The 12,695-nt window shown below is 55.0% G+C and overlaps 1 protein-coding gene across 1 annotated transcript in view; it reads right to left on the minus strand.

The window, feature by feature from the left end:
• Nucleotides 1–12,695, minus strand: part of CTIF (cap binding complex dependent translation initiation factor) — a gene marked incomplete in the record, with an annotated part of 281,742 nt that overhangs the window by 133,534 nt on the left and 135,513 nt on the right.

Genomic DNA, 12,695 nt, shown 5'->3' on the forward strand with positions numbered 1-12,695 from the left:
TGGTACATACGGGTACACAAGGAGCGGCTGGAGAGTAGTAGGAGGTGGGCGAGGAGAGAGAGGGTTTTCCCCAACTGCGTGCAGAGTATTAAGCACCACAGTAAAAATACGGACCTAGAACTTAGGCCAAGAAAGGGCGCCCAAGACAGAAACGGGACGGTGAGTCGGATGGCTCCTTGGGAGGGAGCTGGCCCCCTCGGTCCCACTTAGAGAGGTCCTAACAATTACCCTCCTCACCCCATACTCCTGACCGAGTGTGTGCCAACCTTCTGGATCATCAGGGCAAAGTCAGAAGCCTGCCCTCTGCCCCATGCCACCCCGCTCCCTGCCCAGCCTGTCTGAGCCACGGCTGCGGCCCCCGGTTCAGAGGCACCAGGTTGCCTGCTCAGGGTGACCATCTGCTCTCTGACGCAAGGAGCCAGTCTGCTGCGGCAGCTCAGGACGCCAGGCCAAACATGCACACAGCCTCATAGAGGTTTTTTTTTTCCCTTCTTCCTAAAAACATTTCTCATCCTTGGGTCGACACACGTCTTTCCCAAGTTCAGTGTCAACCTCAACAAACAGAAAGCCTAAAATGGGATCCTTTGTCCACAGAATCCTCCCCTTAAGCTGAAAAGAGGCGTATGAAGACAACTGGAGGGCAGAATATTCCCGAGGGAGGGGTGAGCGATGGCTAAAGCTGGCTCAGGTGGCCACTGGGAGAGGTGACTCTGGAGACGGGCTTGGCCTCCTGTCCACCAGCGAGCGTCCTGCACACTCTCCCCCATGCCTGCCCCATCCCTGAGTCCCTCAGCTGCCGCACCTGCGCGCCAGGTGGGCGAGGGACTTCGGGTGTGGCAGGGAGAGCTCTTTCAGTCCATGCCGGGTGGGGCCTGACGCATGCCAGCAACTCGTGGGGAAGGTCAGGGAAGAGGATCAAGGCTGGATGAAAAACAGCTTGCATAGTGACAAGTGGGTGCCACGTGCACAGGGGCCAGCAAGGCAGGTGAGGAAGGGCCCAGGTGGAGGGAGCCGCTGGGGGCAGACTGGGGAGCTTCGGGGAACGGAGAGCAGAATGAAGGCAGAAAATGCAGTGAGTGGGGACGGCTCTTAGGAGGAGGCAAGAAAGGGGTGGTGGGAGGCGGACCAGGTCTGTTGTCGGGGGAAGGGGGAACTAGGGGTGGGGGGTGGTCAGGTATGGCTGGTGCTGGGGTGGGGGTGGGGAAAGGAAGGTCTGCTTGACCGCGGTTCGATAATTCCTCTAGAATAATTCCTCCGCAAACTTTGCAATGTTAGTGTGCTAGTGACTCAAAGTTTTCAGCTCCCCATAAGGTACTCGTGAGTCCACCTGTCCATCTCCAAGCTGGGGCTACAGAACTCGCCATGGATGTGGGCTTGTCTGCTCCTGGTGCCCGGGCTGTGTGTCCAGGCCAAGTTAGAAAGAACTGGCAGCTCCATCAGTTCTGCATTCTGAGGGGCACCAAGATGCCTGCAGGTGCTGGGAGAGCTGGCGACAATGACACAAGCCGCCACCAGTGATGACGACTGGGCAAGCCGGGGACACCTTGGTCTTAATCTCCCCGCTGCCGGGGGAGCTGACACAGCATCACCTCCGGGGACCCGCGGGCCTGTCTTCTGGAGTTATTTTAATTCTGTTCGCTGATGTCTTGCCTAATTGAACCCCTGCATCACTTCTGGAAACCAGGACCTCCCCAAAATACTCCAAACCATAATAGAGGCCACCTTGGCTTCCCCCAAAAACACACGCATTGGAATAAATGGCTAAAATTAAATTACTGGGAAGGCTCAGAAATAACTCTTGGAGCTCAGGGTAAATGCTGACCCAGGCAGGAAGGCTCCTTGGTATTTTTAAAACCGGTGCTCCCGTCCCTGCTGCGAGCCTTGGGGAGTGAAGGGCACCCTCTTGGCCTGGCCTGTCCTCCTAGGACTGGGGCGGGGGGCTGATGGCCAGAGGAAGCTCTCCCCCATCCCAGACTGCCCTCCCCTGAGAACTGCTCACTGTTCTGGAACTCACAGCACCCTTCCTCCAGCCTTTCAGCAGGTGGGGCCCCCGCAACCTGGGACATCTCTGGGCTATTACAGGAACTTCCTAAATCAGTCCACGTATGAATCATCTGGACCGGGGAGGGAGCTACAGGCGTGACTAACCTGGGGCAGGGCGCAGAGGGCAGAGGGCAGAGGGCAGAGGGCGGGCAACCTTGCCTGGTGGGTCTTGGCTGAAATCTCACCATTTGTTCATTTCTTTGAATGATGTTCGAGACCCCCATTCCTCAGGCCTTTTGAAAACAGTGGCCCCCAAGCTGCCTTTACCACCCTGACACAGAGTTAATCAGGGGCTTAGTCAGAGGGTGGACGTTGGAGGTGGTGAGGGATCCAGGGGAGAGAATTCTCCAGCAGATAACAGGTTAGGAGTCCAGCCTCTGAGCCAAGCTGCTTGAGTTTGCAGCCCGGCTCAGCAACTTCCCCACTCTCTCTTTGGGAGAGTTACTCCCCTTCTCTGTGCAAGTTCCTTTCCTCATCTATAAAATGGAAATAAAACCAGTTATCACCTTCCTAGGGTTGTTGGGAAGATTATACAGCAGATATTTGCAAAGGGTTCAGCACGTCCCGAACACCGTGCCTGTTAAATCGCTGAGCAACTTCTGGGCAGGACTTAGGATGGGCCAGGCTTGCCTGAACCAAGGGGCTGCAGACCCCATTCTAGGGGTAAGATGGTCCCAGGAAGTGTTCCATCTTGGGTAGCTGGAATGCTGGGACTATGGAGGCTCAACCAGGCACGGCTGGGTGCCCAGCGTACAGACCTAGACCAAATTTGGTCTCCAAAAATGTACACAGGAGCAGCAGACATGGCCCAGATTTCTGGAACTTTCTGGAGAGGGTTAATGTGCTGGGTTATAAATAAAAGGGGAGCGAGTTATTTGTACTGAAAGCCCCAACTGGCCTCTAGAGTGTCTCTGTCTTTCCAGCCCACAGCGAAGGAATGGAATATTCCTGGGAAGTGTTCTTTGTCATCTTTAACCCTGACTCTCCCCAATACATTTGAAAGTTTTAGCTCCAAAGTTTAAGAGAAGTGCCTTGGGGTGCACAAAGATGGAAACCCAGACTCCACAACTGCTGGCCTGATCTTCCTTCCTTCCCTTCACATGGTTCAGGATGGAGGGGTCCCAAGAGCAAATGTCAGGAAGGAGGGGACTCATGCCTCGGTACTTGGAGCCAGCATGGGGCTGGGGTCTCTCGTGTACTCCCCATCACACCTCATCTACCGGCATTCTTGCAGGCTACAGTCAGTGTCTTTGGGGGCAAGAAGAAGAACGAGCTTGGCGAGGGTCCTTATTGCCTCAGATCCCCTGGCTGGCGAGGGATGAACTGGTCTAGAAGCCAAGTGAGCCTGACCAAGGCCCTCATACCCACCACGCTAGCTGCCCTGGGTGAAGGCTGTGCAGACTTGGTGCCAGATGCCCGGGCACTTGGGGTGGAAGGAGTTGCCTGTGTCCCTCCATGCTAGCAAGGGAGAGAGGGTTGGGGTTAACATTTGTGAGCCAACCCCAAACGTCCAGCTTTTCAAAAAAGGGAGACCGAGACCTCTAAGGAGCTGTAATTAAACCAACTCAGGTGGCTGGTTCCTGGTGTCTGTTCTACGCTCTGTCCTGGGCATTTATCTCCAGACAGCCACTGTCCTTGTCAGCATCCCTTCTGCTCTCTAAGCCTCTAGGCACATGCCCTTGCCTCCTCTTCATGAGCCTCCTTGCCCCCAGGTCTCCCTTTTTTGTCCTCTAGGGTTTAAGGGGTCTGGATGAATCCTAATAGCTGGAAAAAGGAGCACAGAACGAACAAGAAGGAGTAGTGCTCAGCTCCCCAGCAGTGGGCCCAGACCAGAGGGAGCAGGCCTGGTACCGGGAGCTCTGCCAAAATGCACGAGATGGCCACACACGGACATGGGTCCTGGGCCCAGGGACTCGCTGGTCCTTCCCGGGGAGAAGGACCCCAGGGACTGGCTTATTCTCCTACAAAGTGTGATGCCGAGGGCAGTTTCTGAGCAGAGCACGCGCCAGGAAAGAGGGACAGGAAAGGGCAAGTCGTGAGCCAGCCCTCGGGGCCCTCTTGGCAGCCTGAGAGAGACCGCCATCGTCCAAAGGATGATCATCTGGCCATCGTGGTCTATACAAAGGCCTGGGTCTTCTCTCCGTGTAAACCAGGCCCCCGTGTCAATCAAACACAGACCTGGACATCTGGCTTCATGAAATGAGCGGCTCTTCTTTCTAAGAGAGCTTAGGGGTGGGCGTGGGGGAGGAGGAGAAGGAGCCTAAAAATAATTCCTATCTGACTCATTTTGCTTAGAATCTGACAGGGCTGCCTGCCAGGTGGGGGTTTGCCTGTCCCATTTTCTTATCTATCTTTAGCAGGGACTTAATGAGGGCAATTTCCTCACTGCGATATAAAGACAAACTGTGGGCAATGGGAGTGTAACCTGTCTCGCTGTCCCCCGGGCTCCTGATGACAGGATGACAATGACGGTCACTTCGGGGCTCAGCTGTCTGGAGGGCTTGGGGACAGTGCCAGCCCAGGACGGGCAAATGAAGCAGTGGCGGCTCAGCAAGACCCGAGCCGGGTGACAGCCGTAGAGGGAGTGGCTCCCACTCCCTGCCCTCCCCCATCTCTGCTACCACCCCACGGACGGGATAAACTGCTCAGCCTAAAACCCCATCACTCACAACACAGTCCTTTATCTTTACCATCTCTCTACGCTTTTTTTTTTTTTTTTTGATGTGGACCATTTTAACAGTCTATTGAATCTCTGACAGCATTGCTTCTGTTTCTGATTTCCTGGCCACAAGGCAGGGGGCATCCTAGCTCACCAACCGGGCATTGAACCTGCACCCCCTGCCTTGAAAGGTGAAGTCGTAACCACTAGACCATCAGGGAAGTCCCTGTCCCACTGTTTTAAAGGGCTAGCACAGTCCATTTTCATCTCTCATGGTAGTTCACGCTCTGCACAACTGTATAACTAAGCTGCGCACACCAAACTAGCGACTACTGAACCACTGCTCCCAGGAGAAAGACAAGGTTAGGTTCCTGCGAGCCTCCGGTCACAATGTTTTTTTTTTTCCAACTCATCAATACACAGCCCCATGTTATGTGTGTTTTGGTTTAAAGACACCTTATTTACTGTATATTGTCGATTCACTAACATTGAGCTCACCGCCAACAGCACTCTAGCTGTTGCCAGAAGGAAGCTCATCCGACGAACATACTTTCTTCAAAAGGCACACGACGGCCTCCCGCCTCTGAGACGCGAGACAGCACCGCAGCGCTGTGCTCGGGCACCATTTTAAACAGCAAATCCGCCAACCAAAGCACACCAGCGCGAAAGACAGAGCCCTCAGGGGGTCTCGGAAAAGACACTTGTTTACAATGGGACAGCTGGAGCAAGAAGGCAGAGGTCTCCGGGTTCGGCCTCAGCTGGGAACGCGTGGGTCAGGTGACTTGAGTGTTTTACGGCTCTGGGCTCTGGGCGTGGCCATGAATGACTGTGAAAGAACTGTATTGGCTCAATCACAAAGGAGGAACTTTTAACAAGGAGGCAAATCAGCAAATACAGAATCCACGAGTAATGAGGACCGACTGAACCTCCCAAGTAAGTGAAGTGAAGTCGCTCAGTCGTGTCCCACTCTTTGCAACCCCGTGGACTGTAGCCCACCAGGCTCCTCTGTCCATGGGGTTCTCCAGGCAAGAATCCTGGAGTGGGTTGCCATTTTCTTCTCCAGGAGATCTTCCCAACCCAGGGATTGAACCCAGGTCTTCCGCATGGTAGGCAGACGCTTTACCGTCTGGGCTACCTTAATGACCCCTGTGAATGAGCTGATGGATGGATCCGGGACTCTGAACTGAATGGATTTCTGATCAGTTCCTGATGGGGAAGATCTGGGGCTCAGTCATCTTCGTAGATGAAGGAGTCCACAAGTGCAGGAGAGAGGTGAGGGGCTAAAGGGAAAGGTAAGTTCCAGAAAACAACTGTGACTTAGGGTTTTAAAGGCAGTGCTGGCATCCCTCAGAGTCCCTGCTGGGAGCCCAAGTGTGAAGAGGAGGAGGGTGGCGTGGGTTCCAGAAGGGAACGAGGAATCTCCCATAACCAGTGAGGGCATCAAAGGGTGGGAAAGAGCCGTCAGAGCGTGTCAAGCAGTGGGCTTAACAAGCGCTAATGACAATACTAAAATTAAACTTTTGTATTTAGAGTGAAAGGAGGAGGCGAGCATGAGGCTGCTGATGGGGAGGATGATGTAAGATTAAGGGGGTTGCTAAGAGAAAGGTTTGCCTTCTGTCAGAGAACACGTGCTGGATCAGGGAAGGCAGATCCAGCTAGAGCATCCTCAGTAAGATGCTGAGGTCCTTGGAGGAAATCGTGGGAGAGAGAGATAGGTACTCTGAATGTTCATCCTCTTGCCCAAGGGAGGGAGCTCTATGGTCCAGAAAAAGGGAGCTCTCCACGTGAAGTCATAAAGGGCCCCTGACCACATGTCAGGAACAAAGCATTAGAGTCTGCAGCTAGACGTACAGAGTTCCAGTTTTAAAAATCAGAAAAACATAGATACCATCTCTCCCAAAGAGATTCCCAAACAGATGATCCACAAGAAAAGGTGTAATCATTAATAGCCAGCACAGAGTCCCATAGACAAGTCAGGGCCAGGCCAAATCTACGTCCTTTTTTGAAAGGGTTACTACTCTGACAGTCTGATTTCGCTGGTGGCTCAGATGGTAAAGAATCTGCCTGCAATGCAGAAGACCCATGTTCAAACCCTGGGTCAGGAAGATCCCCTGGAGAAGGGAATGGCAACCACTCCTGTATTCTTGCCTGGAGAATTTCATGGACAGAGGAGCCTGGAGTTGCAGAGAGTTGGACACGACTGCGCGACTAACACACACACACACTACTCTGATACACTACAAACACCAAGATTCAGGGAGGGTTTACAGAGGCTTGCCCCATCGCTCCATCCCGGGACCTCCCTTACCCATTAAAAAACTAAAAAAGTTGAGATATAATTCACATACCACAGAATCCCCCCTTTGGAATACATAATCCAGGATTTTTAGTATCTTCCCCAAGTTGCATACCCGTCACCATCAATTCCAGATGTCCTGTTCATTTTTATCAGTGACCTAGATGATGTCACAGAGAGCTTACAAAATCACATCTGATGGCTGACACGAATGCCGTCCCTGGGGGAAAGAGCCTGGCTCCCAGGGAGGGTCTGGGCATGTGGTGGCAGAGGAAGAAGGTGACCGATGAGACTGAATTGATTGTTGGAGGACCCCACGCCGCAGTCACGGTCAGTCACAGGACAGAGGCAGCAAGAGGGGCCCGGGGCTCTGCTCACCCTGCTGCACCATCTGGGGACCCGGGAGAGGTGGAGTCTGACAGGGGACAGCTTCCCTCCCGCTTCCTGTCCAGCAGAGCATCTGATACCAGCTTGGGATGACCGTGCCATTCTTTCCTTCTTTTCAAATCCGCTTTGCACATGGAGTAAATGAACTGTTCTGAGACCTCACTTAATGAAACAAATTAATTTGGAGAAAGGCTCTCCTGTCTCCCTGGCAGCAGGGGCATCGCGCGAGGGACCGCTAATGCCTCCATTAGCTGCCCCGCTCTCACTGCTGGGAGGCCAGCTCTGGCGCCTGTGGGGACTGAGGCTTCTGATAGTCAGGGCTGGGTCCTGTCCTAAGCCAGGAGCTCTTTTCCTTCTCAATTGTGGGTAGAGGCTGCTATAGGCTCCACCCCGCCTGGCTCTGTTTCTAGGGAGCTTTGTGAGGGTGGCTTCCGGGGCAGTGGGAATCCCTGCTCCTACACCTGTTTCACTAAGGCCTTCACAGTCCTCTCACCTTAACGGCTTCCCATCTCCCTTTCAAGTCCTCCTTGCGACTGAAGGCTAGTTCAATGCCCACCTCCTCCAGGAAGCATCCCGTAATTACCCCCGCTGAACCCTTTCTTGGAACCTCCTCGAATACGAGGATGCCACATAGTCATGGGCCACGTGCTGGTGGCTTCAGGGGCCCACTGTGCAAGCTCTGCCTCAGGCCCTTGAGAGCAGGGGTTATGGCCAGGCTCTTGTCTGGTTTCTCCCACACACGGACTGGAGTCCGAAGCGCTGCTCCACCAATCCCAGCTGAAGAGTTCGAAAGTGCTTCCCTGTGGTGCTGGCTGGGATGTGTGCCGAGGGCCGGGCTCAAGAACAATGCACACACCCCGGGATGCTGGACATGCCATGATAGACAGTCCTCAGCGGTCGGCCCTACAAAAACTGGGGAGGAGAGCCGCCGGTTCAAGGTCAAGGCCGTCCCCGTCCGATGACTAGAGCAGACACTGGGATACAAAGACCTGCCTGTCTTCTTCGTCTAGGGACAACTCTACAGAGTGTCACCCCAATTTCAGGACTCCTTGTAGAATCAGAACTCTCCACCCAGATGGCACTGCAGCTCACCCACCCCCTCTTGCCCAATCCGCTTCCCTTCCTTCCGGGACCCTAAGGGCACTCCTGAGTCAGCATCCTGCCAGCTCATCTTTGTCCCGGACCCTGGGAACACAGGCCATGATCTTCATCCTTGGCCTCAGATGCACATTTCTTCAGAAGGAGTGGGGGTGGGTGGTGGGTGGGTGGGGGGATGAAGGAAATCCCCCTGGAGGTGAGACCTCACTCAAGGTCAACACCAGCAGCAGGTCAGCGGCACGGCCAGGACTCGGCCCTCCGGTGTTTGCCCCCCGCCCCGCCACCCTGCAGCCTGGGGGCAGGGAGCTCCCCAGGACACGAGCCCCCATGGCCCCCACTTCCATCAGCGGGTGTCCAGGCCCGGTGGGGACACAGCACCCGGAGGCAGGCTGCTCTTTCAGGGACACACGAAACAGCCACGTAGCACATTCACATCGTGAGACGCATAATTCTGTCTGAAATCGGCAAACATCTTTAACTCGTTCCCCAAAATAAACAAGCGGTTACCAGTTGCCCGTGTTTTGAGAACATTTTTAAAGGAGAAAACCTTTGAACCGTTCACGAGCTTAACCTTTTCCTTCTGCAAAATGAGGAAAAGACGCCCACGACTCAGTTTCAGACGCCGAGGCCCTCGAAGCCGCGCACAGAACGTGGGCGCAGAGTCTGCAGATGGCTGCTCCTGGGGGCCCCCTTCCCTGCCCACCCCCGACAGTGGGGGCAGAGCTCTCAAAATTGATTCCAAAAAGAGAAACAACTGATCCCGGGTGCCCCGCCCCTGGAGGGGATGCGAGGAAACCTCCCTGGGCTCTCAAGCTAACCTGGCACCTTGGGGATTTAGGACAGCCCCTCTTGTCCCCCTGCCCCCTTCCCCAGCTTGGCACAGCCCCTCTTGTTCCCCTGCCCCAGCCCCGCTGGCTTGGCAGACATCTGCGGTCCACGTCCCCCTTGAGGTGTTTTCTGAGCCCCTCGGATCCCACTCTGATCTGAAGACCGGGCTGGCGCTAAGACCTTACAAGGATGAGCTTGGTTAAGCTTCCCAGTTAGTGGACCCATTTTAAGGAAGAAAGAGATAACAGTTTTCAAGGTATAAAGTAATTTGCCAAAATCACGGAGGTCGCGAGCAGAAGAGGTGGCATTCACGTCCCACATCTAATTCCAGGGCATGTGCCTCAGACTTGAACAACTGGAGAATAAAAGCAGTCAGGGCCCACTCGAGACCTCAAGGAGCCATGGGGAACTCAGATACGACGATCTAGACTTCCGTCAGGGTTAGGGCTCTAGAACCCAGTTTAGAAATTCCTGTTTCAGGCTTCGGGGTGAAACACAGAGCCCCCAGGATCCGCAATCTGCCTGGCTGCCGGGTGATTGCAGCTCTCAGACACCAAGCCCAGCTACTCTGCAGTCAGATGGGAGCCCACAGAGCCCCGCAGAACCTCAGAGACAGAGGAGATGGAGCCGACCACCTCCCTTCATGTGACACTGCAGCCCCCCCACCACTCCACCCCACTTCCGCCTCCACCAGCTCCCTGCTCTTGGCCTTTTCTAGATCACAGGTCCACTGGAGGCTGTGGAGTCAAAAGAGCCGAGAACTGCAGCCAGCACAGGTGAGTTCAGCTTGGCCGCTTCTTAGCTAAACAACCTTGGCTAGTGTCCCTGGCCTCAGTTATTCCATCTGTTAAAAGGGGAAAACAGCGCCTTCTCTCCCTTGCAGCAAAAGGGGAGAGATCAGAGGCCTGTGTGCCTTCGGCCACTAAACCTGATTCCGGTCACCTCCCGCCCTGCCACCCAAGGAACGCAAGCCTCTCTCGGTATGGCTGACGCCCCACGACCAGGAGGGTTAACCTACAAAAGTGCTAACCATCAAGGTCAAGTATACAGGTTTGGGGCTCAGCAAGGCCTTGACTATCCATCAACAGCTGGAAGGTTACGGTTGACCAGATGATATTCTGCAGCCGTCCCTCAAACATCAGAATCACACGCTCCACCAAGAAGGGATCGGAAGGCCCCTGGTGCTGGCTGCCTGCTTTCGGACAGTGAGGTCCCGAAACTTTCTGGCTGCCTGTTCTTCTCCTGAAAGTCCCCACTGCCTGCGGAGGCCGTGGTGGCTGAGCGTTGTCCTGCACCATATTCCAGATTGCGAATACAGGTGGGGCCCTGCCTGGCACACAGCATGGGCTCCGCGCGCGTCTGCCGCCCTGAATGGCAGAGTCTGAGCTCCTGATGGTCAGGATGTTTGTTCCTTGAGCCCGTCTGTGGTCCAGAGGAACACTCTCTCCTTTCACTTCAGCTGATTTCCTCCGGTTCAGAGCCTGGGAGAGGTGGGGTGGCCGCTCCTCAGCGCTCGGTATAAATCTTTCAAGAGTTTACTGGCATGAACGTTCTCTCCCTGCAGCCTCCTCTCCCCTGGCCCCGGCCGGGGAGCGTCTCCTCACAGGACATACTTTCCATCCCTTTAATCATCTTTATTGCCTTGCTTTGGACCCTGTCCCGGGTCCACATCCTTTGCGAGGTGTGCTGACCTCACCGGGCATTTATTAACACGAGCGCGGCTTAGTGGAAGGCCGGCTTCCCACTGCCTGTACGTCAGGCTCCCCTTCCACGTTCCCGGGCCACGCTGCTGCTTTCCGGAGGCCTGCACTGTCCAAGGGCTTGAGCTGAGAGGGGTGACCTGGCCCCCGAGCGGAGGTGTGGCTGACGTGGACGTGGACAGCAGCCCGCCCCTGCCTGGGCCCAGGGGGTGACTTCTCCTGCGGAAGCTCGGGGACTCCCTGAAGCTCCACACACATTCTGGGGACCAGGGGGCAGGGGAGGAGTGACACAGAGCCTCTGCCCTTCCTGACCCCTCCTCAGTCCCCATGTGAACCCCATTTCTCCTTTGGGGGGTGCTCCCTACCTCTTCCCTCTGAGGGGAACCCAGAAACCAGGAATTAGCTGTACAGCAAAAAGGCAGCACATAGAGAACAATGACTGCACTCTGGTCAGGCCAGGAGCAGGCTGGGTCCAATCTCCCTGCTCTATCTTCCCTTTTGATGCCCCTACACGAAGTGCCCGGTGGGTCTGTGTTCTAAGCCCGGACTGCCTGCCTCCCAGCTGGCTGAATACTCGCCGTCCTCTGGGAATGTCTCCATTCCACTAAATCCACCAGCTGATGACATTCCTGGGGACTGGACCTCCATCCACCCCAAGTTGTGGCCACCACCCAGCACCCCTTGTTCAAGGTCCTTTGTGTGTGTGTGGTGTGTGTGTGTGGTGTGTGTGGTGTGTGTGTGTGTGTGGTGTGGGTGTGTGTGGGTGTGTGTGGTGTGGGTGTGTGTGGTGTGTGTGGGGTGTGTGTGTGTGTGGTGTGTGTGTGTGTGTGTGGTGTGTGTGTGTGTGGTGTGTGTGTGTGGTGTGTGTGCGGTGTGTGTGTGGTGTGTGTGTGTGTGGTGTGTGTGTGTGGTGTGTGTGTGTGGTGTGTGTGTGTGTGGTGTGTGTGTGGTGTGTGTGTGTGGTGTGTGTGTGTGGTGTGTGTGTGTGTGTGTGTGTGGTGTGTGTGTGTGGTGTGTGTGGGGTGTGTGTGGGGTGTGTGTGGGGTGTGTGTGTGTGGGGAGTGTGTGTGTGTGTGGTGTGTCTGTGGTGTGTGTGTGTGTGGTGTGTGTGTGTGGTGTGTGTGTGTGTGGTGTGGTGTGTGTGTGGAGGGGGTGTGTGTGTGTGGTGTGTGTGTGTGTGTGGTGTGTGTGGTGTGTGTGTGTGTGTGGTGTGTGTATGTGTGCTGTGTGTGTGTGGTGTGGTGTGTGTGTGTGGGGGGGTGTGTGGTGTGTGTGTGGTGTGGTGTGTGTGTGGTGTGTGTGTGTGTGTGGTGTGTGTGTGTGTGGTGTGTGTGTGGTGTGTGTGTGGTGTGTGTGTGTGGTGTGGTGTGTGTGTGTGTGTGTGTAGGGTGAGGGGTGGGGGGGAATCAGGGACCCTGGGCAAACCTTGCCTCCAAGAAGCTGCACAAGAAGAGGCATTTTTAGTTCTCTGAGCAAGCAAGCTGGCTGGGCTGTTTCTTGGCTCTCTGAGAACAGTCTCTGTTCAGTAAAGGTAAAACCACAAGCTACCGCCTTTATCTAAGAAGAAATCCCCTGGAGAGGAGAAACTCTTCAAGCAGAGCCTTCCCCACTGCCTCCCTTCCTTCTTTCCCTCTTTGTCTTCCTCCCTCCCTCGTTTTCATCCAGAAATCATTTACGCAGGTTC

Source organism: Bubalus bubalis, chromosome 22 (assembly GCF_019923935.1).
Source record: "Bubalus bubalis isolate 160015118507 breed Murrah chromosome 22, NDDB_SH_1, whole genome shotgun sequence".
In the NCBI taxonomy this organism is placed as follows: domain Eukaryota; kingdom Metazoa; phylum Chordata; class Mammalia; order Artiodactyla; family Bovidae; genus Bubalus; species Bubalus bubalis.